At 52.2% G+C, this 23,566-nt stretch overlaps 1 protein-coding gene across 5 annotated transcripts in view; it reads left to right on the forward strand.

Moving 5' to 3' along the window:
- CNTFR (ciliary neurotrophic factor receptor) overlaps positions 1-23,566 on the forward strand; it is a 439,486-nt gene that overhangs the window by 69,544 nt on the left and 346,376 nt on the right. For 4 of the 5 annotated variants that reach the window (XM_074952259.1, XM_074952258.1, XM_074952261.1 and 1 more), the window contains exon 2: positions 14,838-14,943. The gene's annotated coding sequence lies outside the window, so the exon portion shown is untranslated. Of the gene's footprint in view, positions 1-14,837; positions 14,944-22,962; positions 22,981-23,566 lie in introns of those variants that run through there. The other variant, XM_074952260.1, reaches the window with a different exon arrangement.

The following is a 23,566-nucleotide window of genomic DNA, read 5'->3' on the forward strand; positions in this document are numbered from 1 at the left end:
TACTTCGGTAACAGCTGACAGATTATACTGGGGGTGGCCAAGGAAATGAAGCATCCAGAACTTCCCGATCAATACCATTATCAGATACAGATGGTAACTGGAGAGGAGGAGGATCAATGCCACTGGGTTTGTTTCCGCCCCCCCCCCCCCCCCCCCCGCCGCCTCCGGATCCAACCACCTTCTAGTTTAGCTGGAAAAGTCGCTGGTTCTGTGGGTGTGCTTCCAGTTTCCTCACTTTTCATTTGGGATCGGCAGGTTTGTGCCCACACTGAGTCTGCAGAGACAAGGAGGTGATGTTCATCTTTAGCCCCCGTTGTCATTACGGAGTTGGAGGCTTTTAATGGCAGTGAGTTTGGCACGCCAGCTTAGGAGGCAAAGGATCAAAAGAAGGCAGAGCAGTTACAGGAGGGATTTCTACTCACGGTGAGACAGGTGCAAACGCACTGGGTTGCAATGGGAGAGGACAGGAGAACTGCCAGAGCAGATCAGCCCAGGGGTCCATCTAGTCTGGTATTATGTCTCCATTAGTGGCCTCTAGTTTCTTCAGGTGAAGCTGCATGATCCCTGTAATGGACAATTAAAGAATGACCTATTTTAGAAATGTAGGGCTGGAAGGGACCTCACGAGGTCATTTAGTCCAGCCCCCCCATACTAAGGCATGACCAAGTAAGCCGAGACCAGCCCGGAGAGGTGTTTGTCCAGCCTAGTCTTAAAAACCTCCAATGCTGAGGAGTTCACAACCTTCCTCAGAAACCTGTTTCAGGGCTTAGCTACCCTGAGTGTTAGGTTAGAGATTAGGAAAATCTTTCTAACTCTCCCTTTCTTCAGATTAAGCCCATTCCTTCTTGTCCTGCCTTCAGTGGACACGGAAAACAATTGATCACTGTCCTCTTCATAACAGCCTTGAACATATTGGAAGACTGTTAGCAGGTCCCCAGCATCAGTCTGCTTTTCTCAACACGAAACATGCCCAGTTTTTGTAACGTTTTCTTACAGTCCAGGTCTTCTAAATCTTTGATCATTCTGATTGCTCTCCTCTGCGCTGTTTCCAATTTGTCCACTGCTTTCCAGAAGTGTGGCAACTCAAACTGGACACAGTATTCCAGTGCGAAGTAGAGCCACAGAGTTGCCTCCCGTGTCCGACATACAAGACTGCTCTTAATACACCTCAGGATGATAGTAGCGTTTTTTGCAACTGCATCACATTGTTGACTCGTATTCAGTTTGCGATCCACTATAACTAGGGCCCTACCAAATACACGGTCCAGTTTGGTCAATTTAATGATCATAGGATTTAAAAAATCATAAATTTCATGGTTTCAGCTATTTAAATCTGAAATGTCTGGGTGTGGTGATTGTCGGGGTCCTGACCCAAAAAGAAGTTGGGGGGGGGGGGGTCGCAAGGTTATTGTTGGGGAGGGGCACCCGGCCCTGAAGGCAGCAGCGGAGAAGTATGGGTGGCATGGTGGGGTGTTGCCACCCTTAGTTCTGCGCGGCGGCTGGCGGGGCTCTGCCTTCAGAGCTGGGCACCCAGCCAACAGCCGCCGCTCTCCGGCTGCCCAGCTCTGAATACTGCAACCCCCCTAAAATAACCTTGTGACCCTCCCCTCCCCCACAACTCCCATTTGGGTCTGGACCCCCAATTTGAGAAACGCTGGTCTCCCCCCCGTGAAATCTGTATCGTAGAGGATAAAAGTACACAAAAGACCAGATTTCATGACCGTAAATTTGGTAGGGTCCTAACTATAACTCCCAGATCCTTTTCAGCAGGGCTACCACCCAGCCAGTTATTCCCCACTGTGCAGTGCATTCTGGTTGTTCCTTCCGAAGTGTAGTACTTTGCCCTTGTCTATATTGAATTCCATCTTGTTGATATCAGACCAATTCTCCAATGTGTCAATGTCATTTTGAATTCTAATCCTGTCTTCCAAAGTTTTTGCAACCCCTCCCAGCTTGGCGTCCTTCATTAATTCTGTAAGCATACTCTCCATGCCATTATCCAAGTCATTAATGCAAATATTGAATAGGAATGGATTCAGGGCTGACCCCTGCGGGTCCCCATTAGATATGCCCTCCAGTTTGACAGTGAACGGTTGATAACTACTCTTTGAATACAGTCTTCCAACCAGTTATGCACCCACCTTATTGTAATTTCCTGTAGACCACAGTTCCTTAGTTTTCTTATGAGAATGTCACATGTTACTGAAATCAAAATATCTGGAGGGGAAGGTTGGCTACAATGCCGCTCAGTTCTCAGACTCTGAAACACGGGGGTTTATATCCTTTATTTATGTGAGGCAACATTTCCCCATCCAACATTTTTTGACAGAAAACTCTTTTGTTTTGTGGTCTGCCTTAAACATTTTTTTCAGGGTGTTGACTTTTTTCATGGGAAATATAAAGAAAACAGGTTTTTAACTTCCCGCAAGAAACTGTTAATTTTTCTGACCCAGAACTGTGTGTACATCCTGTCCTATGGATCTGGAGAAGTTCTCATAATCCATATAGACTCTGACTCCTTTTATGAATCCCCCCCAACACTTCGTTCTAATGATAGCTAGTGGCAGTGAGTTCCTCGGGCGAGCGGTGTACCTTAACAGGGAATTTTTTTTTTTTAATCAGTTTTAAATGTGCCACCTTTCATTTTCTTTGACTGGCCCCTTGTTCTTATATTAGGTGTGGGTAAGTACGCTCACCCAATTTACTTTCCATTCCATTTGTTCTTTCCTATAACTCTCCCACATCTGCTCTCTGCAAGTTCCCCCCTTTGCATAGGGCGGTCTCTGTTCCTCTTCTAATTTTGCTGTAAGTTCTACTCAACTCCGCAATGCATCCGAAGGTGCTGAGGGAGTTGGCGGATGTGATTGCAGAGCCATTGGCCGTTATCTTTGAAAACTTATGGCGATCGGGGGAGGTCCTGGACGATTGGAAAAAGGCAAATATAGTGCCCATCTTTTAAAAAAGGGAAAAAGGAGAATCCAGTGAACTACAGAGTGGTCAGCCTCACCTCAGTCCCTGGAAAAATCATGGAGCAGGTCCTCAAGGAATCCATTTTGAAGCACTTGGAGGAAAGGAAGGTGATCAGGAACAGTCAACATGGATTCACGAAGGGCAAGTCAGGCCTGACCAACCTGATTGCTTTCTAAGATGAGATAACTGGCTTTGTGGATATGGGGAAAGCAGTGGATGTGTTGTTCCTTGACTTTAGCAAAGCTTTTGATACGGTCTCCCACAGTATTCTTGCCAGCAAGTTAAAGAAGTATGGGCTGGATGAATGGACTATAAGATGGATAGAAAGCTGGCTAGATTGTTGGGCTCAGCAGGTAGTGATCAAGGGCTCAATGTCTAGTTGGCAGCTGGTATCAAGCAGAGTGCCCCAAGGGTCGGTCCTGGGGCCGGTTTTGTTCAACATCTTCATTAATGATCTGGATGATAGGATGGATCTACACCCTCAGCAAATTCACAGATGACTGTAAGCTGAGGGGACAGGTAGACATGCTGGAGGGTAGGAATAGGGTCCAGAGTGACCTAGACAAATTGGTGGATTGGGCCAAAGGAAATCTGATGAGGTTCAACAAGGACCAGTGCAGAGTCCTGCACTTAGGACAGAAGAATCCCATGCACGGCTACAGACTAGGGACCAACTGGCTAAGCAGCAGTTCTGCAGAAAAGAACCTGGGGATTACAGTGGACGAGAAGCTGGATATGAGTCAGCAGGGTGACCTTGTTGCCAAGAAGGCTAACGGCATATTGGGCTGCATTAGTAGGAGCATTGCCAGCAGACTGAGGAAAGTGATCGCTCCCCTCTATTCGGCACTGGTGAGGCTACTTCTGGAGTATTGCGTCCAGATTTGGGCCCCCCACTACAGAAAGGATGGGGACAAATTGGAGAGAGTCCAGCAGAGGGCAACGGAAATGATTAGGGGGCTGGGGCACATGACTTACGAGGAGAGGCTGAGGGAACTGGGCTTATTTAGTCTGCAGAAGAGAAGAGTGAGGGAGGATTTGATAGCTGCTTTCAACTACCTGAAGGGGGGTTCCAAAGAGGATGCAGTTCGGCTGGCTCAGTGGTAGCAGATGACAGAACAAGGAATAATGGTCTCAAGTTGCAGTGGGGGAGGTTTAGGTTGGATATTAGGAAACACTATTTCACTAGGAGGGTGGTGAAGCACTGGAATGGGTTCCCTAGGAAGGTGGAGGAATCTACATCCTTAGAGGTTTTTAAGGCCTGGCTTGACAAAGCCCTGGCTGGGATGATTTAGTTGGGGTTGGTCCTGCTTTGAGCAGGGGGTTGGACTAGATGACGTCCTGAGGTCCCTTCCAACCCTGATCTTCTATGATTCTATGAACTCATACAAAAAGAGGTACTTCTGTGGCACCTGTCACCATAGCATCTGCAGGGTCAGGAATCAGGGCCTGCTGCAGAGCCAGTCTCCAGACAACCTAACGAGCGCAGCTGGCCTATAACAAGCTGCCTGCTTGGCTACGTGGCCTGACTTGTGGAAAGAATCGGCAGACTGGCCCTTAAACCCAGCAGCAATTCGGTGGCTTCTCAAAACATTTTGCCTACAGATGTGATAGCTCGTGTGCCTGCTTGTTTGCAGCCTTGCTCCCACCTTGTTCCAGACCCACCCCAGCCTTGCCCCCAGCCCTTCCTTATGCCAGGTAACCCGGTCCCAATCCTCCGCTCCGATTCCTGACTTCGGCTCTGACACCTGGCCTCTAGCTTTGGCTTTGACCCTTGGGTCCGATTCCTGGCTACCAACTCCTGCGCTAACCACTAGGCAATGCAGCCCACATCCCGGTTGCTGCCATGAGCACTTCACGATCATTAATATATCTATCCTTGCCACGCCCCTGTGAGACAAGGCAGGGCTGCTACTCCCATTGCACAGATGGGGAACTGAGGCACAGAGACGCCGGGCTAGATTCACAAAGAGACTTAGGGGCCTAAATGCCTCTCTGGGCACCTACATCCAGCATTTAGGTACCATTGGCATTCACAAAACCACTGCTGAGCTGCCAGCCAATCTCGCAGGCTCCAAAGTTTCTGCAGTTGGTGCCTGACTCTCCCCATACAATACGTGAGGCACCCGGGCACGGACCTCAGGGTGGAGCATGCCACCAGGGTGTGGCAAGGTCTGAGTGACTTGCCCAAGGTGACAGGGGGTCTGTGGCAAAGCAAGGAGCTGAACCCGGGTCTCCTGGGTCCCGGTTGAGCACTCTAACCACTAGGTCACCCTGCCTGTCTACTGAGCACTGTGTCCCAGTAGCTGGGCCTTCCCCTTTCCGAGCAGAGCTATGGGAGAGCCTCAAGGAGTTGGCTGTGGTGAACAGTACCTATGGGGAGGCAGTGACAATCGGCCCTGGCTTGCACCTTTAGCTGTCCAGGAATCGCACCCTTGGGTGTCCCAGGCAGACACCTGGCTGGTCCACCTCTCAGGATGGAGGGAGAGAGCGCCCTGATACCTCTTCACGGAGGCACTGGTTAGACCAGGATAGAATCGTAACTACCCCCACTGCCTACAGCTAGGCCAGAATTCAGGTACAGTGTGTCCCTGGCTGGGGAGAGGGTCCAGATACCACCTGTGAGAATCCGCTGGCTGGAGAGATGGACCAGAGATCCTGAGAGAGCGCGTTGGAGGCATTGTCTGCTTGGGTACTGACCAGGTTAAAGTACGGAGGGGGAGGAGGGCAGCTCATCTTCCTCTCCTGAGATTGGCTGAACAAGGCTCCGGCATAGCTCCCCTTCCTCCTCGGCTGGGAGTCTGGGACGGCGACAGCTCCTCGTCCTGTTTCAGTTGCTTTAACCACTGAATACTGGCGTCCTCCCAGCTGACACTTCCAGCCTCAATGGAGCTTCTGCAGGGTGCTCTGGACACACTGCTAGGATTCCTGCTTGGCATTGTCCCCAGAGACACCCACCAAGCAGATGGGTCTATCTTCTGCCTTCTCGGCCAGGAGCAAATGGCAATGCCCCTCAATCTTCTGTACCACCTCTGGGCTTGTGCACGGACCCTGCAGGAGTGACATCACGCTGGCTGAGTCAGGGCCAGATGTCTCGTCTGAAATCAGCTGGGGATGATGCTGGTCTCACTGACAAATGGCCTCGTATTGATCAGCATGATCCTGAGTCATGGGACTACAGATGAGAATGATGGAAGAGACCCATTAGGTCACCATTAGCTCATCTCCCTGGGCCTGGTGCAGGCTGCCTGGCTGTGGTGGCTTTTCTAGTGTGTTTTCCTGCATGCCTGGTGGCTGAGGCTTTCAGTGGGGCAGGGAATGAAGGCTTGCTGATGGATGGCAGGTGGCCTGCCCATTACTGCAGCGGTCAGGAGCCACACGATGGCACTACCTGTCTCTGAACTTCACTGTCCCACCTTCAGCCCGTGCACGAGCCCCGATTCCACAACATCAGTGTGGTGGTTAGGGTGGGGCATGCGTGATGCAGCTGCACACCTGAGTAGCATGGAGTCTTTGCTGGGGGGGATAGTCGGTGGTTTACGCTAAGATCTGAGAAAACCCGACATGTCAGGGTCTGGGTGAGATCCGCCCATCTCTTTCCACACCTGTCTGCAGAGAAGCTCTCAGCAAAGCAGATGCATTGAATTGTCGTTTCCAGATTCTCCGCCTTCTCCAGCCAAGGAGATGAGTGTTTGGCAGACAATATTGTTCAGCACACGGCAGCCCAGCTAAAGATGCTTTAACCCACCCCGGGAATGCAGCTGGCGCCATCTCTTTTGGGTGCACTGGTGTTTCTCACTTCTCCTATGGGGATTGGGAAACCAGCCCTGATTTCTGCAAAGCTGGCCCAGCAGGATTCCTCACTTAAAGTCGTGTATCCGGTGCCCCGCACGACACATGCAACCTCTGCCCTGAAGGGCTGGCAGCTAATGTCACGCGGGTGACTCTGCGGGTCCGTGCACGCTGTGTGAGTTAGCCTGGATTCCGCCGGTGAGGGTACCAACAGCAGTGCAGAGAGCACAAGTCTGGCCCGGGCTCTGGGTACGTCCTGAGCTGTGCTATCTTTTCTGCTATTGTGACCTGTGCTAGCTGGATGCAAGCCATGCCCTGTCTGTCAGCCTCTAAATAAGTAGCCTGGTTCTCAGCGGGGTGAGGTGTCCGTAGGGGAGCCAGTGGGGGTGTTGCCCCATCAAGCACAAGAACCAGGCGAATAACTCGCAGTGAATTGCGTAATCAGTGCATTTTGCTGCTGCTTCTGCCCCTGCGCTGGCTTCAGTCAAACTGCAGAGGGCTCAGATTTATCCGAGGTCGGTTTCTGAGCCCAGCGGTTCACGTGGGCACGACCACTCTTCTCTCTTTGGCCACAGGGAGAGGTGTTGAAATGCAGGCCCCGATTCCTGTACACCGGCGTTAACTCCTGGACCCCACTGGAGTTACTCCTGATTTACACCCGTGGACGTGGGAGGAGACGCTGAGAATAGGCTTCCTTTTTCATTGGCTGCAATACACCAGCACCCAATGGCCCGTAAGTGGGTGCGGTGCCCACAACCCCACACAGGTTACGCACAGTGCAGACCAGGGGCTGGGGCGAAGAGGGGAAGCACTGGCTGCCCCATGGCCCCTCCCTCATGAAGGGGGGGCTGTGGGGACAAAGCTGAGCGATGCTCTGACCCCTGGGCATCAGGTCACGGTGCCATTTGCTCAATTTCGGGCCTGCGGGTCCCCCGTCACGATGGAGGCTGCAGGGCCAAACCTGAGTGGGCAGTGGGGTGTTCAACATGGCTCCTCCTCGCTGCTGCTGTGGGGCCAGCTCCTGCCCCAGGGCTCCCCCTGGGGCCCTGCCCGGCCTCACCTTGCTTCCAGCAGCCTGTCTCTCTCTCAGGGATGGGGAGTGATGCTGCACCTGGGCAGGCCGGGCTGGAAGGCGCAGGGGCTGAGAGTGGTGCGTGGCGAGTGAGGCACTGGGGCTAGTGGCTGCAGCATGGATGGCTCCGCAGGGATTGATGGTGCTCACCATGCAAAAAATCTGGGGGACACCCTGGCTGAGTGGGAGGCCCTCTCTGGCTGGGGTTACCGCCAGAATTCAGACCTGCAATAGACAGGGCTTTTGTCTGTGCTGCTTTGCTGGGCGATTTCTTGAGCTCCTGTTCAGAGCCAGGCTGAAATGATGCTGCTCTGCAAGATCCTTCGGCCTGGTCACTAAACAGCCCCTCCCCACCCCTTCACATCAATTCAGACGAAGAACGGGATCCTTTCTTCACTCCCCAGTGGCTCCCCTGCACTCGTGATTTCAGCCCATCAAGCCTGCCGACAAAGTACAGCACGTCCCCAGTGACTCGTGGCCCACCGCAGACCCCCAGCCGCAAGCTGCTGGGAGCTGAAGACATGCCGTGCCGGTCGCAGGTCCTGAGCCCCGTCCCATTCGTCGATGCGGCCTGCCGCAGTGGTTCCGATTTTGTCCACTGACCGAGCAGGGCTTCGTTTCTCTTGTTCCCCAGGTTGAAAATCTTCCTTGGTCTTCACTTGGCTTCCCCCATTCAGCTGCTTTTTCATCTCTCAGCCTTTCTAAGCTAATAAATAAAGTTCCTGTCATTTTATTTATGGGAGCAAAGGCAGAGACAAATAAAAATGCCATGCTCTCCTGACGGCTACCGAGGCAACGGTGTTTTTTCTTTGCTTCCATTCTAGAGCTGTTCACTCCACCACAAGGCAGCACCCCCAACACCTGACCAGTGGGAGTGCTTTAGAACCAACTCGTCCATTTCCAAATTGATTTGGGGCGACTCTGCTCCCGGATTGCCACGTCTCCATGGGGCCTGAATTTCAGACCGTGCTGAGCACCTATCTTGAAGAATTCTAGCCCCTTCCCGGGGGGTTTCAGGTTGTGCACCCGCAAATGGAGAAGACCAGAATCACCAGCTAGCGAATACATCACAGCATTGCTGTAGGGCCCTGTGAATTTATTGCCTCTGCATTTCTTGGTACCAGTGAGTTCAGCTTTTCTAGAGCAACTGGCCTTAGGCAGGGAAAATGATTTTTCCTTTGGTCAATAAGTGGGTGTGTAACTTACTATAGGTGTGATGCCTGTAATTAAGGTTGCCCACCACAGTTGATTAGACTATTTTCAGTGATTTTTAACTACCAACTTTAACCATTGGGGATGAAATTTCCCATTTAGGGTGTCTGTTTCAGCATGAAATGTTCTGGAATATTTCAGCAAAACCAGTTTAACTTTCTCAGAATGAAGTTAGGGAAAAGGATATGTTATTTTGCCCAGACAAACACCTGTCAGGGACAGTCTGGATAATACTTAGTTCTGCCATGAGTGCAGGGGACTGGACTAGAGGACCTCTCACGGTCCCTTCCAGTCCTATGATTCTTAGAGCTGTTTCACTTTGGAACAAGGCCGTGATATTTAGCAGTGGGGTGTCTCGCTGGAGTCAGGGATGTGCCTTTTGCTGTCCCTATGAAAATCCACCTACATTTGGCCCAAATCTGAAAAGTCTGTGCATGTGTCTGTGCATGTGTTAGTGTGCCATGGTTTAAAGGGTTGAGATTAGTTTCACACAGCGCAGGGATTCAACATCTATGTGCACGTATATATTAAAATAAATATTAAATACACATTCCAGCCCTATACTGGACCGAGCTTCTCATGTAAGCCACAGGGTGTAGTTCTCCTCTCGCTTACACTAGTGGAACTCCATTGTCTTCAAGGGGATTTCCCCTGATCTCCACCAGGATCGCTGAGACGAGAAGCAGGCCCCATAGCTTCTGGGAGTGCTGGTTGCTGTGGTCTATGGCAAATGAATCAGGACCGCTCAGATATACCTCCGTGCTGTCTATGTTGTGTGTGGGTGTGAGCCAGCACCCTCTGCTGGCTGAACAGTGTGGTGACTGGAGGCCTGAGAAGAGGAGATGGATGGTGTTTTCTTTGGAAGAGGACTGCATTTCTGTAGATAGAGACCAGGAGTTCTGGTCCCTCATGGTGTGTGTGCAACTTAGCTTTTGCCTCTGAGATCTGTGTATGTTGGAGGCCACAGCTTGGTGTGTACTGCTTAGTCGTCCTGTGATAGTGTGAGTTCCCAGGGTTCATCAAGGGTAGCCGGGTGGGTGGGTGGTATGTTACATTCAGTGCATATGGAGCTCCTGGTGGGATCCTAGCTAAATGCCTCTGATTTAAAGTGAGCCCAGTTGGATCCTGTCAATCTAGAATTTCCCCCTGAAACTGGCCACAAATTGCAAAAGATTCTGGGTCCTCGTTCAGGGTTTTACAAAGCCGGGGCCTGTTTACAGAATTACTCAGTGGTTTGCATTGTAAGTGTCGCAGGCACCTCATGGCTTTCAGAATGGAGAGAGGTAAATAGTGGTGTCCCCCAGGGGTCCGTGCTGGGACCAGTCCTGTTCAACATGTTCAGAAATGGTCTGGAAAAAGGGGTAAACAGTGAGGTGGCAAAATTTGCAGATGATACAAAACTACTCAAGATAGTCAAGTCCCAGGCAGACTGCGAAGAGCTACAAAGGGGATTTCCCAAAACTGGGTGGGAAATGGACTGGGCAACAAAATGGCAGATGAAATTCAGTGTTGATAAATGCAAAGTAATGCGCATTGGAAAATATAATCCCAACTCTACATATAAAATGACGGGGTCTAAATTAGCTGTTACCGCTCAAGAAAGAGATCTGGGAGTCAGTGTGGATAGTTCTCTGAAAATATCCACTCAATGTGCAGCGGCCGTCAAAAAGGTGAACAGAATGTTAAGAATTATTAAGAAAGGGAGAGATAATAAGACAGAAAATATCATATTGCCTCTGTATAAATCCATGGTACGCGCACATCTTGAATACTGCGTGCAGATGTGTTCGCTCCATCTCAAAAAATATATATTGGAATTGGAAAAGGTTCAGAAAAGGGCAACAAAAATGATTAGGGTTATGGAACGGCTTCCGTATGAGAAGAGATTAATAAAATTGAGACTTTTCAGCTTGGAGAAAAGATGACGGGGGGGCGGGGATATGACTGGGGTCTGTAAAATCATGACTGGTGTGGAGAAAGTCAATAAGGAAGTGTTGTTTACTCCTTCTCATTACACAAGAACTAGGGGACACGAAATGCAATTAATAGGCAGCAGGTATAAAACAAACAAAAGGAAGTACATCTTCACACAATGCACAGTCAACCTTTGGAACTCCTTGCCACAGGATGTTGTGAAGGCCAGGACTATAAAAGGGTTCAAAGAAGAACTAGATAAATTCATGGAAGATAGGTCCATCAATGGCTATTAGCCAGGATGGGCAGGGATGGTGTCCTTAGCCTCTGTTTGCTAGAAGCTGGGAATGGGCGACCAGGGATGGATCACTTGATGGTTCCCTGTTCTGTTCATTCTCTCTGGGGCACCTGGCATTGGTCACTGTCGGAAGACAGGATACTGGGCTAGATGGACCTTTGGTCTGATCCAGTGTGGCCGTTCTTACGGTTTCCTTCCTGTTGCCAGGGAAATAGCCACAATACAGGGGGTGTGTGTGTGTGTGCTTGGTTCCCCCCCAAGAATTACAAAAAGTGGGTTTCATGTTGGTGAAGGGTCCTAGATTTGGCAGTCCCTGGAGTCTTCTATTTATCCACGGGACAGCCTGAGTGCAACTTCTCCCCCGTCTTGTCACTTGCCAATGGGCCTCCCTCTTTTCCTGCAACTATAGCAATGAGGGGAAGAAGAGCGCTCAAGAGGTCATCGAGTCCAGAGGTGGGCAAACTAAGGCCCGTGGGACTGTCCTGCCCGACCCCTGAGCTCCCGGACGGGGACACTAGCCCCCGGCCCCTCCCCCACTGTCCCCCTGCCCTGCAGCCTCAGCGCACCGCGCGGGCGGTGTTTTGGTCGGCCACTCCTGCCAGGTGGCGGGGCTGTGAGCTCCTGCTGCTCTGAGCAGCATGGTAAGGGGGCGGGGAGGGGGGGGGGGGTTGGATAAGAGGCGGGGGGCAGTCAGGGGACAGGGGGCGGAGGTTCTGGGGGGGGCGGTCAGGGCACTGGGAACAGGGGGGTTAGATAGGCATGGGAGTCCCGGAGGGGCCTGTCAGGGGCAGGTTTGTGGATAGGGGTCGGGGCAGTCAGGGGACAGGGAGCAGGGGGAGTTGGATGGGGGTGGGGTCCCAGGGGGGCTGTTAGGGATGGGGAGTCCTGGGAGGGAGTGGTCAGGGTACAAGAAGCAGGGGGGGTTGGATGGGTCAGGGGTTCTGAGGGGCGCGGGAAGTGAGAGGGGGTGGATAGGGGGCGTGGGCCAGGCTGTTTGGGGAGGCACAGCCTTCCCCACCCGGCCCTCCATACAGTTTCACAATCCCGATGTGGCCCTCGGGCCAAAAAGTTTGCCCACCCCGATCTAGTCTGTGGCCCCATGATGAGGCAGCAGTGACCCTCTCTAGGGGAGGTGGGTGTTCCACCTCTGTGCCCAGGGACACATGCCTGCTCTAAACGCCGGGTGTGCACTCCCTGGGTTGGTCCCGTGGTGCCCTGTGGGTCCGGCTACTGTCTTAATCCTCATCTATCTTATTCTGATGTTGGGACTGGTCCAGCTAAACTTGTCAGCTCTGCAGCTGGGGACTGTCTTTATTTACTGGGCACCCTCAACGCTCTTGGTCCCGTACAGTTATAATCAATCTCCTCACTTGCACTCCAGGAATCTATCCTGCCCCAAGTCCAGGTTGAACCAGAGGCATCTGTCCCTCTTCTGGCTCATGGAAACTTCCCTGGGGTTTATCTTGTCGTCTTGCTGTGTCCCTGGGGTTTAGCCAGGTAATACCTGGTTAGTGTTAATTCTTTGTATTACAGTGGCAGGTAGAGGCCCCAGCTCAGATCTAAGCCACATTGTGCTGGGTGCAACATACACACCTAGGGAGAGACAGCCCTTGCCCTGGGGACCTTACTGTCTAACCAGACAAGAGAGACAGAGGGCAGGAGGGGAAACTGAGGCCGAGGGCACTGAGTGGCAGAGCCAGGAATGGATCTCAGCTGCCTTGACTCCCAGCCCAGTGCCCTGTGTCCGGACCACACTGCTCTAAATTGATACCTTGATATCTTTCTTCTTCTGGCTCTGGGTGTCTCCCTAGGGGTCTGTCTTGGTCAGGGTCCTGGCTAAAGCTCCCCCTTAGTGTCCTGAGTCATGAGCTCCTTGCTTACCCCTTGGGAGCTGCATCCTTGTGGATGGGTCTGAGGAACCAACTAAGAATTTCCTCATCCATCCATGATCTCTCTCCCATTTCCCTCCCGCCATCACCCTGGGCAGCACCAACTGCTTTCTGACACGTGGTGACGAATTGGCGCTGTGATTCAGTTCCAACCTGGCCTTGTCTGTGTATTTCATCTGCAATTCAGAGCTGTAAAACAGTCCCGTCGGCCTCTCAGCTGAGCTGGCGAAGGGCGGGGGAGCCCTCCGTCATCTCCGTCCATCATTGCCAGTTCCCTTGATCAGTGGCTCCCATATGTCCGGCAGAGTCTGCTGTGAGTGACGGGGCGCGGCGCAGGCTCGGCTCGGGGCTGACGGAGTTAAATATTTCAGCGCCTGACACCTGACAGGCGTGATAAATTGCAGCGTGCCATGCGCTGCTGGCGTGACAAACGGACCGCTTCCCTCCTTAGGCTCCGGGAAAACTTTTTAATTATTTCCCAGCGCTTTGCAAATGAGTTTCTCAATCAGCCGCACAGATGCCCAATGAGGTTTCACTTATTTATTTATCGTTTACAGGCCTTTGGGGTTGGGTTTTTTAACCCTTGCCATGGCCCGTTGAAGTCAACAGAAAGTCTTCTGTCGATCTCCCAGGGCTTTGGGGTTGTCCCCTAAATGCAGATGGGACACGAACATTTCCTACAAGTCCTTTTGCAGCACCGACGGTGTGAGATGTGGGTGATAAAACGAGGCAGAGATGCCTATTGTTCTGGTTTTCAACGTGGACTATGTCTAAGATTTCCAAAGGGGTCTGCACCTCCAGTCAAAATATTTTCACAGTCCACAAATGAAAAAAGGTTGAAAGCCACTGGCCTATTGCAAAGCATCTAAATGTGCTGTGCACAGAATATCCCCTAATGCAAAGCATTAAAAAAGCACCAAGGAAAGCCAATGAGCCTGAATATTCACCCAAACTGTCTTGTGTGACAGATCCGTTAAATGCCAGTAGTAAGTTTGGGGCTATCCTTTATGCTCCTCATTTGTTACCCTAGTGACTTAAGGCCCTGATTTGGATTTGGGACCCCGTTGCCCTGAGTCCTGTACAAATAAGAAGCAAAGAACCAGTCCTGACTCTGTTTACAATCTTAGGTGCTTCTCTGGCAAATGGGCATGTGGTTGTACGTGTGCTCACAGGCTGGCCAAGCTCTCAGCAGTCCCGCTGAAGTCCGTGGGATGTAACCACGGCACGTAAAGTTTAGCACATGCAGGATGGGAGCCTTGGGTATGATAAGACCTAAGGTGGATGTGGCTTGTCATTTCTTTGCGTTCGGCGTTTTTATTCTGGCTGAGGGGTGTTGTTGCTGGTTCTGTTTGGTTCATATTATTTCTTTAAATCAGATCAAAGACAAGGCCGGGGCAAACAGACACCTCCCCCACTGCAGTCCTTTTATGTGTCGTCGTATGCGTACATTTTATGTATACGTTGAACTAATGAAATTTAACACACATTTTGGGGTGGGGCAGCAACAATCCTATGAGAATTATTTTTTACCTAGATGAGCTGTGCAAGCTGGTCTGGCCATCAGCTACCAAGTCTCAGCCAGAAGCAGGTCCCCACCCAGAGGAGTGAGCATGGGAAATCCCACCTGGAAAAATGGTGGTGACAAAGTAGAAGTGCCAATCTCTGACAGTAGTTTTCTCTTTCCTTTTCAAAGGAAATCCCAGTTCAACCCCACCAGGGTCAAGTGCAGCGTGTGGAGGAATCCTGAGGAATTTGATGAGAAATCGGGGACGCCCCTGGGAATTCAGACCGGTGGAAAGGTAAGAGGTTGTTTAGTCACAGAACCATTTGTTTCACTTTGAGCATCGCTGCCAGAATGCGCATCACTGAGCGGTCCTCAGGAGCTCGGAATCTAGTGTGCCATGTCCCCCGCCTCCAGGCCTCTCCTCCTGATGCTGACTGCCAAGGAGGCAGGTGCTGACTTGTTATTTATTTGGAGCTTTTAGACCGTGCTTTTGCCGTTTGTTGAGTTATTTAACTTCTTGGGAAGAGACATCCGGCTTCAGGTGGGTGACACACAAAAGTGCAGATCTCAGAGTGCCCACGGAAGGGGTCTCTGGAGGAAGGTTTCCTGCCAGCAGGACTTGGGCTCGATTCTTGGATAAGTGGCGTCAACCTTAGTTCTTAAGCTGAGCAGGGTCAGTGTTTCTTCGGGAGACTCTCCAACTCTGCTTTCCTGTTCTGTTTATTTCAAACAGGCAGGTGTCTCAGTCAGTCCCGAACCAGTGCAAGGGACGCTGCGCCATCTTTGATGAAAAGCCCAACTCCTGATGGCTTTCGCTGGCTATCACCTCTAGCCTTGGCAGGTGGGTTCCACCTTCTGCTCTGGCCAGTGTTCAGCACATAAGAAATTGCATTCTGCCTCCCTGACACAGCCTGTTGTGGGGAGCGGCTGGCCCTTCTCTGCCTAGATCAAATTGTCTCCTTCTCAGCGTTGCGATCCAAGACTGTTGTCACCATGTGCAGATGCTGTGTAGTGACACAGGAACGTGTCATCACCGTCTAGACGGGTAAAATGAGGTTGCCCCAGGGGTGTTTTGGGACTGTTCTGACTAACGCAGGGGAGAACTCCTTGAACTGAATTTGGAACCCCGTCAGAAGCAGTGAGGTCGTTAATAGTTCTGGGTGGCTGCGTTTAAAAAATATGTATCTGTCCCTAGACTGCAGGGCAGGATGACTTTTCAAATTGGACTCGCCATTGTTTGCATAGCACGGGGGAGTCGCTTTGCATTCACACCCCGGCTTTCCCAGTTGCAAGCATTGGAGTGGCTCCACGTTTACATTAGCGTGGCCCCCTTGCTGCCGGCAGAGTTACTCCGGATTTACACCAGTGTCACCAAAAGTAGAGTTGGACCCTGGGCCTTTATTTCGTCCCATTTGTCTATGTCCAGGTGCCACCTTTTCCTCCTCTTTCTGCCGCCTCGTTTTCCTGGCGGGCTGGCCTGCTTCTCTTTCTGATTCAGTGCCTGCTGGCCTGATGGCTGGACTGCTTGTTGCTCCCGTTATTTGCGGGGCATCTCCAGTGGAGTGCGTTGCTAATAAAAGCAATTCCCGGTACACATTGGCTACAAGGTACGGCGGTGGTAATGGGATCCGGGAGGACAAAATTAAAGCGATATAATATGCTAAGATAAATTAGTGTTGTAAAATTAGCCATGGGTCTAGTCAGGGATCTGACAAATGTATCACAGCTTTGTTACAAGCGCAGAGCTCTGCTCAATTGGATTAGTGGCCCGGAGCAAGGCAGACAGGAACAAGGGAAAATAGTTTATTAAGGGTCTCCTTACACGCATGCTAATGGTTAAACACTGCTTGTTCTCTCCTTGGCTTTGCTGAATGATACATCCCCTGGCACTCACTGATGCTCAGCAGTGGAGGAGTACGAATCCGGCTCTGTCACGTGGCTTTTAGAATCGCCCGAGCCAGGCAGCAGGGAGAGGGGCCTGGGTTAGCGGTGGTTCTGAGCGGTGGTGCTCCTGGCTCTCCATCCGGGATACCCGACGCACCCCGATCTGTTTGGATCCTATCCCTTTCCTGGTGCAGTCGTACAGCATCAAAGCACCGATCCAGCCCTGGTTGTGGAGTGATCCCCTCCAAGGTGGTATCATTCCCGAGGCCTGCGTCAGCATTGGACACGTTCCATCTGGGCCTTTCTGTTAACCCCTGCTGGGCTGGTATTCTTCTAGCCTGTTGGCTGCATGCTCATTTAGTGGGAGAAGTGGGATGCGTGCAGAACATGTATGCCAACCAGAGAGACTGGGATCCGATCCTGCCAGGAGCAGAGCACTTCCCACAAAGGGTGCTGAGTGTGGTCAGCTCCTGTTGACGTCAGCGGGCCGCATTCGACCAACTCCTTGGCGTTGGCTCTGCCCAGCAGCTTGCAAGAGCAGGGTCTGAAAGCTCCAGGCTCGCCAGGTGTTGGGGGGCTTTATCTGTGGATTATGGCAGTGCAGAATCAGGCCCCATTGTGCAAGGTGCTGGACAGCCTTAAAGCAAGAGACAGTCCCTGCTCCAAAGAGCTTGCAATGTAAATAGACAAAAGATGGAGGGGAGGGGTCTGCCGCGCGAGCAGGGGGACCAATGTACGATGGGGGCAAATGGCATGTCCGTTCCGCATTTGTTTTGTGATTGAAATCCTCTCCATGGGGTTACGGTAGCCGGGAATTGGCTAGGTGCAAGGTGGGGCGTGGGTGAGGGTTGAGGCAAGCAGTCAATCGGCACAAAGGATGGAACATTCAGGGTGCAAAAGTCGGGAAACAATCTGATGACATCACCAGCATCAAACAGTTCTGGCTTGACCTGCCCCTGGGCTGGCTTCTCCCTCCCAAAGGCCACGTGGCTGGGGGAGAGGGGATGCCGTGTGGCTCTCACTGCCCTCAAGAAGCATGTTCTCCTCTGCACAGTTCTAGGTCTGCGGGGCTCTAAGGAGGGGAGGGATGTCACCTTCTTCCCACTTCGGCCCCCGCAGCGCCAGCAGGACCTCTCACCAAGGTCAAGGGAAATTGAGGGCACGCAGCAGCTGGCCTGCCTGTGTCCCAGAGCTGGCAGGACTCAGACATTTACTTGTTGCAAAGGGAGCTCGACTTCGGTCAGGTCCAAAGACCCCAGCCCGTCTCCCTCTCTCCGAGGACGAGGCTGCAGTACTTTGGTGGCTCGTGGCCCTGCAGCCGGTTCCGATGGAATTGGCTTGCCGGTGGCTAATTAGAGGGTGAACAAGGTGGACTCAGCTGGTGGGAGGATTAAAATCCTCACTGGTGAGCGATGAATGGCTGGCCAGAGCCTTTTGCAGATTTGTAAATGCAGGCTAATTGTGTGTTCAATGGCAGGCACATTCCACAGGATCTTGGAGGTGCAGGCGGGTGGAGGAATGATTTAGGTCTGGCTTAATAAGGCATGTGATCTGGCCCATAAATATTAAAAAAAATATATATTACCCAGTGCTCTGGAACAAGGGAGGCTGGCAGAGCGCCGCAGCTGCAAGCTGATCTGCTGATAAGACCACGTTGAGCTGTCTAAGCCAAACAGCAATAGGTCAAGGAAGGGGGAGCTGCAAATCCATCCGTCTGGGGATCATTTGTTTCATTACCTGAAATGAATTTTGCACGGGGCTGGTCCCAATTACAGGTGCTTCCACCTCTCCTGCATCTGCCTGTGTATGGGAGAGGAGCTTCTGTATGAATTGTGATAAACACCACCAGGGCACCCCGGATTAGCCCTGCCGCACTCTTTTGGGAAGATGCTGGCCTGGCAGGAGGACCAGTCCCCACAGTCTTCCCCCCTCTCCTATGCACGCTGCAGTTCAGTTTGCCTGGGTTGGAGCCTGCCTGGTAGCTAGCAGACCCTGAAGTGCGAGGTGCAAATGAAAAGTAGTCTTAGGGAGTGGTCACCTTGGAAAGGATCTTCATTACTCTGCAAGGCAGTAGTGACCTGGAATTACATGTTGCATCTGCGACAATACCAAGGGGTTCAGCAGCACTTGAATTACCCACTTACCCAAGGTGGAGAAAAACAGAGGAGTGAGGGGAATTAACCACTGGAGCAATTAACCAAGGGGCATGGCGGATTCTCCATCGCTACCATTTTGTAAATCAAGGTTGGATGTTTTTCTAAAAGATCTGCTCTGGGAATTATGGTGGGGCAGGTCTCTGTCCTGCGCTCTGCAGGGGGTCCGACTAGCGGATCACAATGGTCCCTTCCGGCCTTGGAACCTCTGAATAACCTTGTATTGGTCACGATGCTACACACCAGTGGCCACTCAGGACTTCACAGCCACAACAGGTACTCTCTCTGCATACGTACATTGCGCTAAGCACCACGGTATCTGAGTGCCTCACGGTCCTTATAGTTTCTAGCCTCTCTACCCTCTCCAGGGAGGTACGGTACTCTCCCCATTTTACAGGTGGGGAAATGAGCCATGGGGTCGATTAAGTGATATGTCCAAGGTCACACAAGAAGTCAGTGGCTGAGCCAAGAATTGAACCCAGGTGTCCTAGACTAGCCGCCTCAACCCTGGACCACACTTCCTTGCGCCAACCTTTGAAAGGACAAATGAGCCCGTGGACAAAGTCATCATCTAATTTCTCTCCGGGGTCTTAAATGTTTTTCCTAGCGCTCTCCATGGGGCCGGAGTGTTCAGCTGAGCCCGCAGGCAGGTGGGTTTCAATGGCTTGATGATCTGCATGCCTGTGCCATGCTTGTCCCATGCTTTACTAGGCTGTGCTGCACTGGACACAGCATGCTCTGGGTACAGACCTTCCCACCCAAACCCGGTGGCGCCCTTGGGGGTTAGAACTAGCGCTGGGAGGGCAAAACAGCTGGCCGCTTGGAGCCACTCTGGGAAATCAGCTCAGTCTGGATCCTCAGTGTGCCTGCAATTGTGTGTGCAAGCGTTTCTTTCCCCCTGGGGGGCAGTGAGGGATGGTGGAGAGGCTAAAAAGTGAAAGGGGTTAGTTCCGTTCTGGGCCTGTTCTGCGGGAAATTGCTGAAGTCCTCGCTTGGGTCGAGTGATAGAGACCAGTGTAAGGGAGGGGAGACTGAGCCCGTGTTTCTACAGGGAACTGGGGATGGGGGTGCAGAAGCCAAAGAAGAATCTCTCCTCCTGTCCTGTCTCGTGTATGAGAGTTGGGGTGGCTTATGCTCTGTTGTTTTCCTTGCCCCCTAGCTGCTCCCGTGAAGGGCTGTTGCCTCATTCAGCTCGGTGGCACATCACACGGCATCATCCCAGAGCGTGTGTGACTTGGGGCAGCTGTCCATGTGCTGCTGTTCTGCTCTGCGGCCTGTGCGACGTTGCGCGGCTTTGAATGGCCGGCGCTGTCTGTTCTCACTTGCAGATGGCACATGGGAAGGGGGGAAGATAGGAGGTCGTTTGCACTTGTCTGGTTTGGGTGGTTAGCGGCTTGTTTGATGGGTTTCCTCTCTATTGGCAGCATGTTCATTTTCATGCCTGACTTACATGTTTCTCCCCATGTCGCACACCATTCCTGAGCCCGTGGGGGGACGCGTCTCTTCCTGACGGTGTTTTTAATGCTCATGCAGAACATTCCAAACCTCCTTCACTCTCCGTTTGTTTGGGTTTTGTCCCTCTCCAGGGAGTTGTTAGCTGTTGCCCGTGTTTCCCGTTGACGAGTGGGCGAGACTGGAAGCAAATGCGTTCTTGATAAAACCGCGTATGGGCTTTAGACGGGATATGAAATTTCACAAGTGTATTTATAGTCATAAGCAATGTTCGGGATTTCAGTGCGGACACCAGAACAGGGACAGAACTTTGATATAGGACCCCCTAGCTTTCTGCATGATGGGTACTCGTTGGTGCTCTTATCCTGAGATAGAGTGTGTGTGTGTGTGTGTGTGTGTATACACAAAACAAATTGCAAGTGTGCAGACAGCCAGAAGGATAGCAGCAAAATGACACCAGATACTGCTGGCTATAAAGAAGAAGAAAGCAAGCAAGGTAGGATGCACTGCTTGGTGGGTTCATATGGATAGTCCGTAGCCTAGATTGCTTTTGTGGCTCGTGGGTTTTTCCTAGCAGTAGCTATGTCTGAGCGCATCAGACAAACCATTCCTCTTGTCCAGTAGACACGAAAGAGATGACTGTATTTCTTACTGGTATTGATAGTTTGAAAATTGATAGGGGAATGTCTGTGAGCAATAGCCACGGAGTAATGCACGTCCCCAGAGAATGCTGAGACCTGCGGTGTGGTAGAACCCTTACTGATGTTGCTGGATCTCCTATTGCAAACAGTATTTTTCTGGTAAAAGTAGCATCCTTCAGCAAGAGTGTCATTCTCCCATGTCTGGCAAAGAGCAGTCCAGACCACAGCAAGAATGTGCCAGCCTGGGGCCAGGCCGTTTCTCGAGGGCCGCCATGCTGTAGCGCTACCTCCGACAGACAGAGCTCCTCTCACGCTCTCCGTGCCAGCCTCCCTCTCTTCTCGCTCCCTTTCTCTCCTTTCCAACAGCCAGGTCCTCCCAGTGACTTGGATTGAGCGCTCTAGGCGGGATGGCGATCGATCGGGGGGCGCTCTCTCTTCTGGCCCCACTCTACCTCTGGATGCTGTGCCCCATGATCCTAGCTCCTGCAGCTGGGGACAATGTGTGCTGGCAGTGCAGTGCTGCATGTTCCTCCCCCAGCGTGGGTTGGGGAATGGCTGATGGATCTAGGAAGCAGTGGATGGATCAGACCTGGCACGCCCCCATGTTCCCTCGGCACCGGTGGCATTCATGGAGCTCTCATTGGGTTTGGCTCTGCAAGGGTTTGCACCACTCCCTCCTCCCCCCGCTTCTGTGCAGGGTCCCCAACCTTGCCCCCTCCCCTGGCAGCAGCATTGCACTGCTCTGTGCTTTGGGCAGAGCCCTTTGCATTCCTAGAAGGAACGGGGGAGAAGGGTGGGTGGGGTCTGCCCCTTACTGCTGTTACTGACAGGACAGGCGAAGCCATAGGCCTGTGCCTGCGGACCCAGCTCCTGTGATTACACCGGAATCTCCGCTCCCACTAAAAGAAAGTTTCTAGCCCATGTGCTTGCAAAGAAACCTTGAAAATGTGACTTGAATGTAACCAAGGCAGGGGTATCTGCCTGAGTCTGCACAGAGCCTGTGACAGTAGATTGGACATGGGAGTTGCCTCAGATGTATCAATTGGGTGCAAGCTCCAGGGCCCACTTCTCTGGGGAGCCCGTGGCAGCACCATCCTGGTGAGGATTTAGTGTGTGACGGAGGAGAAAGGTGCACTGAGTCCCACGCATCCAGCAAATAAACCATGATTGTTGGGGTAGGTGCTGGGGAGCCACCCTGCTCCTCCCCTGGACTCTCTGAATCAGAGGGGGGGGCCCATGTTACTCCCAAGGGGGCAGAGTCTCCCAAGGGGGCCCCTATGCTACTGCCCCTGCCTCTCCGGTTGAGGAGGGGCCTCTCCAAGTGGGGGCAGGGGCAGAGGAAGGGGGGTCCACATCATGCTGCCCATGGGACCCTGGATTGCTTAATCCATCCCTGGATTGTGTTTGCTTTGCAGCCTGGTGCAGTGAGGCCGATACAGGGTGGCGGGGAGGGAGCCTGGAATAGTCACTAGTGCGTCTCAGCAACTCATTTCTTCGTTAGTAAGAATCTCTTGATTACTGGCTGGCTCTGGGAAGCCTCTGCCGAGGCCCCATGGCTCCAGTGCACACGCCAGCCACTCTGCACTCGTCAGGGTCCCTAACGAAGGCGGCTAGGACGCCGCTCTCTTTAAGATCACACACCAGCATGGCTCCTTTTCTTCCTAGATGGTTACACTTACATAAAAAGAGAGGGGAGGGGCGCGTGCTGGGACTGTGCAATTTATGGACTGGAGATTTATACGCCACTGGGATGCTGTATTTTTTCCCCACAGTGACACTTTATTGCCACAAATTACTAAACAGGCAAGGTTACGTGAGTGACAGCAGGCTCAGTGGTAAAATATGGGAGCAAATGGAAGCAGGAAAGGGTACCCAGGGGAGAGGGGCTTGAGATGGAACTGGAGACAGGGTGAGGGGGGGAAAGGGTGAGGGGGGTAGGTGGGCCCATGTGGAGGAGAAAAGGTTTGTGTGGTAATGTGCTGTGCAGGTGAGGCCCTGGAAAATCAGGGAGAGCAGTACCGCCTGCCTGGTTTCATAGCAATACACACATCTGTACACACACCCATACACCCATGCATTGCCGGTAGCATGGAATGACGTGGGGTCCCCCCCCCGACAGGGTGCCAAGAAGGTGCAATCTGATGGGGATTGGGAGGCTACTCAGATGCAGCAGCAGCGAGAGCTCGGTAAGCAGACAAACAGGTAGGCAGCTGTGCTTCTTGGGCTGAGGTTTTTCTGTCTCTATCTTCAATGCTATCGGAGTGCTAAAGCAACATCCGTATCGGGGAGCATGACGTGGGGGCGGGGGGGGGAGCTCTTTGGTTTTAATCCCAGCTCTGCCCTCAGGTGGCTGAATGCTGGGCACATCACGTCGCCTCTCTCTGCCTCTGTTGCCTCTCGGATTCTGCTTTAGCTGTGGACTTCGGCCGGCTCTCTCCACCGCGTGATGCATTTCCCATGTTTGCACATCTCCACAGCAACAAAGGAGCCGAGTGCGCTGGGAAGCGTGCTGCACTCGGGGGGGAGCCAAGCCACATGGGCAAAAGGGCTCTTCAGAAAATGAGATTTAATTTTCCTTCAAAGGCTCCCTCAGAACTCGTAATTTACATTGTGTAGACGGGCCTGAAGGCCTCCACGCTGGGCGCTGGATGGCCAATAGCAAAATGACAAGAGGCCCTTCCCCGAAGGCCTTGGATAAAACAAGAAACTGATCTGAATCGTCACCGGAGACAGGAATGGAACCTGAGTCGCTTGCTTGTTTTGGTGTGCCTCTCAGACCAGCAGCAGA

The sequence above is a fragment of the Natator depressus genome, chromosome 5 (genome assembly GCF_965152275.1).
Source record: "Natator depressus isolate rNatDep1 chromosome 5, rNatDep2.hap1, whole genome shotgun sequence".
NCBI lineage: Eukaryota > Metazoa > Chordata > Testudines > Cheloniidae > Natator > Natator depressus.